Consider the following 5,820-nt stretch of genomic DNA (forward strand, 5'->3'; position numbering starts at 1 on the left):
AATCATGATCGTAGTGGTAAAGACGAACTTGCTGATGACTTCTTACAAAATGAGAATATTCCGCTGATTTTTAAGGTTAGTACTTTTAAATATTTCAATATTTTGCTTATTAGTTATTTAAGCTACAAGGAATGTAAGTAGCGCATTAAGCTTCGAGGAAATGTATAATATTCCGAGGCGATAGCCGAGGAAATGTATAATATTCTTCCAAGAAAGGTAATAGCACCCACATTCCGTGTTGCTTATACATTTTTCGCGCTAATGATTTAGGGAAACGCTTATGTACTAAATTTTAGAGCGATTTTCATGAACTATCCGGTCCTAACAATATTACTAAAATCAATGAAAGTAATTACATCGGCGATAATATTTTTATTGGGAAATCAAATGGAACTAAAATTATGTCCATGAACTTGGCAGGCCTACTACAACAGACCATGGTTCTGCTTACTCATATCGTTAGTGCTCCGTTAGTGCACGTTAGTGCCGCTGAAGAAATCGTTAGTGCACAAAAGGAAACTTACTATTTTTAAAAAATATTTGTGGGCCTGCTAACTTCATGCCAGCAGACCCATTTGAGAAAATCGATTCAATCTTTACACTAGTTAAACTAGCAGCGTTAGTGCTCGTTAGTACCGCCAATATAAACGTTAGTGCTCAAAGTGTAACAGCTCAAAAAGTTGTAAAAAGGGGTCTGCTAACTTCATGCAGCAGACCCACATTTGTCAAATTGGCTCTGTCCTAATGCGAATTTGAAGCGGCTCGTTAGTGCTCGTTAGTGCTTCACATGCGAACGTTAGTGCTGCAAGGGATCCGCGTCAAAAAGGTACCAAACCACCTCAAAATTAAACTTGACTTATTGGAACCTGCCAACTTTACGCCAGTAGACCAAGGAACGAAATCCGTTTGATTTTCTACTTTATTCGGCCGGTAAGTATTAGTGCTCGTTAGTGCCGCCAATATAAAGGTTACTGCTCAAAGTGTACCAGCTTCAAACGTTTTAAAAAGGGTCTGCTAATTTCATGCAGCAGACGCACATTTGTCAAATTGGCCCTATCCTAATGCGAATTTGAAGCGGCTTGTTTAGTGCTTCACATTCGAACGTTAGTGCTGCAAGGGATCCGCATCAAAAAGGTACTTCAAACTGTCTTCCATCCATCCATCCATTTATCTCCGAGTAGCGGTCTCACAAACTGGTTGGCGAAATGGTTGCTTTTAAATTGATAATGAAACTGAAAATTCTTTAAAATATTTTATTGAGTTAAAGGTACTAGTATCAGTATATTAAAAAGCAATCATACCAAAGTTTTGAACCGCATATTATAAAATGCAAAATATGAAAATAGAAATAGAAACCAGAGGTAATAAAGACATCACTAATTTAATCGTACAGTTTTTCACAAAGCAAACCCATATTTTGAGATCTTGAGCTGTTACTCTTTGAGCACTAACGCTTTTTTTTGCGACACTAATGATCACTAATACTGATTGATCGATTAAAGTAGAAAACCAAACGGATTCCGTTCGTTGGTCTACTGGCGTAAAGTTGGCAGATCCCAATAAGTCAAGTTTAATTTTGAGGTAGTTTGGTACCTTTTTGAGGATCTCTTGCAGAACTAACGTTCGAATGTGAAAGCACTAACGAGCCGCTTTAAATTCGCATTAGGACAGGGCCAAATTGACAAATGTGCGTCTGCTGCATGAAATTAGCAGACCCTTTTTTTACAACGTTTTAAGCTGTTACACTTTGAGCACTAACGTTTATATTGGCGGCACTAACGAGCAGTAATACTTACCGGTCGATTAAAATACAAAATCAAACGGATTCCGTTCGTTGGTCTACTGGCGTAAAGTTGGCAGATCCCAATAAGTCAAGTTTAATTTTGAGGTAGTTTGGTACCTTTTTGACGCGGATCCTTTGCAGCACTAACGTTCCCATGTAAAGCACTAACGAGCACTAACGAGCCGCTTCAAATTCGCATTAGGACAGAGCCAATTTGACAAATGAGGGTCTGCTGCATGAAGTTAGCAGACCCCTTTTTACAACGTTTTGAGCTGTTACACTTTGAGCACTAACGTTTATATTGGCGGCACTAACGAGCACTAACGCTGCTAGTTTAACTAGTGTAAAGATTGAATCGATTTTCTCAAATGAGTCTGCTGGCATGAAGTTAGCAGGCCCACAAATAATTTTTAAAAATAGTAAGTTTCCTTTTGTGCACTAGCGATTTATTCAGCGGCACTAACGTGCACTAACGGAACACTAACGATATGAGTAAGCAGAACTATGGTCTGCTGTAGTAGGCCTGCCAAGTTTATGGACATAACTAAATTGTCAGACAGAGAAGAATTACTTTTTGAGGTTTGTGGTCTTAGATTTGTTTAATAGGAATAACTTTTTAATACTCTTACAATTTTAGATTGAATATGAGTGAGATTCAGAGAAAAAAGAATACGCTATATTACAAAATGTTCAAGAAATTACAAATGAAAATTCTAGTTTCGTAAATCTTCATTCATTTGCGGTAAGTTCTATACCGATAAGCAATCCCGATCGTTCTAATGTGATTTCTAATGAAGAACAGTTAATGGGACATAATTACATAAATAATAACAATAATGCGCAACCTAATTGTGGTTATAGTATAAATGAGGAGACGATTCCAGCGAAAATTAATATTTTACAAAATGTTCTGATAGACATCAAAACAGGCGCAAGTAACGAAAACATTCAGAAAAAAAGTAACAGAAGCATCAGTTACAATAACGACCAAGGCCAAGATACAATAAATGAAGATAGTGGTAATTCTGATGAAGAACCATTAATTAAATACGTGAAAGAAAAAAGAAACACTAAAAAAGAAGAACAATTTCAAGGTGATTCACAAAATGAAGGTCTTAATGTTGACGTACTATTAAACCATACTATAAATCCAGCCGACGAAATTCAAACGTGTAAAAGTAAATCTAGAAAAAGGAGACGGAGCGCAGAAGCTTGGCAGAAAAATATTAGAAAAAGTAGACTAAAAGCTGTACTTTTAAATGTACTTCTAAAATATCCGAAGATGAGCGTCAAACTATTAAGGATGCTTATTGGAATCTGGGTAATATAAATAATTAAAGGGAGTTCCTGATAAGGCATATGACAAAGGTGGAACCAAAATATCGGTACTGTAAACCCAACAGTAACAGAAATAATAATAATAAATACTCTTTTGAAATAAAAAACAAACATTTGAGGGTTTGTAACAAAATTTTTCATAATACATTGTAAGTGACCAGATGACGAGAACTGCAAGAAAAAGATCAACCAAGAAGGAATACTACAGGCTGATATGAGAGGCAAACATGAAAATACAAAAAAGATAGAAGATAGTGTCAAACATGATATTGGACAAACATATTGAATCAATTCCATCTGCAGAATCACATTATCTAAGGGCTCAAACAGAACGAAAATATTTTGAGGGTAGTTTAAAAATTTAGCTCAGTTGTATCGGTTGTATTCTGATAAATGCAAAGAAGACGGACAACCTTGTGCTAAATATTTTCAGTACGTACAGGTCTTTAACTACGAGTATAATATTGGATTCTTTAATCCTAAAAAGGATCAATGTAGTCTATGCACTGCAACAATTCTTCTACTAATCAGAAGGCAGAAATGCAAATAGAATTTGAAAATCATGAACGTAACAAGAAACTTTCACGTGCAGAAAAAAAATAGAGATTGCACAGAGGCCAAATCAAAGCAAGACATTATTGTGGCAGTTGTTGGCCTTTCGATATGAAAATTATTGACAACTGACATCCCTGATCATGCCGTGAACAAGGCCACCAATATTGAAACCGGAGATGGTGGATAGCGGCTGAATGCCTTGATAGATCTCCACCGGAAACTTCAGGTAATGTCATAACAGTGTTACGCCACCTCCCTCTTCTAGCAATCCTGAGAAGCTTCTGCCTCAAGACACTTTATCGCCTTCACCAGATACGAAAGCGGCAATCAGCCTGTCCCGAACTGTAGTAAAAAAGGATCGAAAGTAGAAAAGGAAAGGCAGAAAAAAGAACTTTTTTCAAAAACTCTAGAAGAAAAGGTAGAGATCGAACGGATTAAAGAAGCTAAAAACACAAAAATCAACAAAAGGCAACCCCAAAACCGAGAGAGAAAACCCATATTAGGTAGTAATCCAAACCAAATATTTTGCAACTCCAAATTTAAACTCATAACTATTCTAAATTTATTATTATTTCTGTTAATTCCCGTACTTAGCTTTTCTTTAGAAAAATAGCTTAAGTGTCTCATACTATCCAAATTTCCCCTATGTCATTCACACAACGTAGCACGTGGCCAATGTTCAATTCTCCATCGAATGAGAAAAAAACGTTCTCGCAGTTTCAGGAAACATAAAAATCTAATGAAGTGTTAATAGATGCGTTGATAGAATTTGGCAAACAAAAGGCAGTTTTACTGAAATTACTTATTCTCTTGAGAGTGTAAACTTGTTTTAGTATCCTTTCGCTATTGATTTCGAGGGTTGCATTTAAATTGTTGTTTAAGTTAATAATGAAATTTGCCATAGACCTATTTACCTATTATTTTGTGAATTTGTAATTATAACGAAGCGTGTTAACAAGAAATTCCCACGAATCATTTCCAATAGTGCAAAGTGGACATTGTTTTATGGACGGTCGTCTTATTCGATTCCGTAAGCGAGAGCTAGATATGAACAGAATTCATAGACATTCCACAATTTTATTCAGTACGTGTTGTAGAATACATGCCCTGTAGGCATCTGTAATGGTGAAAACGTGTGTATTGCTATCGGGTTGCACTACTTTGGCATGCCTATATTGAAATGGATGATGCGATAATTTTTACGAATTGAAAACTGTTCACGGCGATATGAGCTAAACGAATTGCCATGCGCAACCAAGTCACGTTGTTTTAAAAGTTCAGTATGCAAGAATTATTCTCGCCAGGAGTGATTACGGCGAAGTCAAAGTGTGTATACTGCCGTTTCATAAGAAACATTAAGAACAGCAAAATTTTACAGTGCATTTGACGGAATTGACGTGTAGTAATGAATGGGAGAAAAACTATAAATAAGAACCCAATTTGCTTTATGAACCACATCAATTTGACTAACGTAGTTAATACTACACAAATAAAATAAATGTTCGCTGTCGCCATGTCTGACTATAATTTCTAATCAAAATGTTTTACTAGTTTAGAAATAATTTTACTTATGCTTTTGATATTTCACATGTTTATAAGAATGTTCTATATCGTTAAGGAAAAAAGAAACGCCGATGTTGCCTCTGTCACGAGTATCTAAATCACGTAAACGACGTACCCACATGACTATTTGTTTTTGTCTTATCTTGCTAACAACTTGTAAATTTAGAGGGAAACAAACAAAACAGGTGTCGCTTTACTATACCTAACTACAATTTTAACAAGCTTCTTGAACGTTTCCAACCATCTATGTAGTGTTTGATTAATTTGACCATACTTATAATAGTCCTCTACAATTAAAAGTGAATTTTCCGTCGATATTCCAAGGTGAGAAAATGGCAATTAATACACAATGGTGAAGACAACGTTGAAATTTATATTATAGGCCAATTTCATAAGGTCTATCCTAGGGAAAGATTATTAAAAAGTTGATAGAATTGTTAATAAATGTTATTAGTCTCGTAAATAGGAGTATTGGGGTAAGTATACTACAAGCGGTTTACCTATTGCTATAAAAATATATAAGTTCGATAACTTGTTTACAATCTGCGGACGACACATATTTTTTTTTTAATCTCCATGTT

This window comes from Photinus pyralis, unplaced genomic scaffold, assembly GCF_008802855.1.
Source record: "Photinus pyralis isolate 1611_PpyrPB1 unplaced genomic scaffold, Ppyr1.3 Ppyr1.4_LG1, whole genome shotgun sequence".
NCBI classification, from domain to species: domain Eukaryota; kingdom Metazoa; phylum Arthropoda; class Insecta; order Coleoptera; family Lampyridae; genus Photinus; species Photinus pyralis.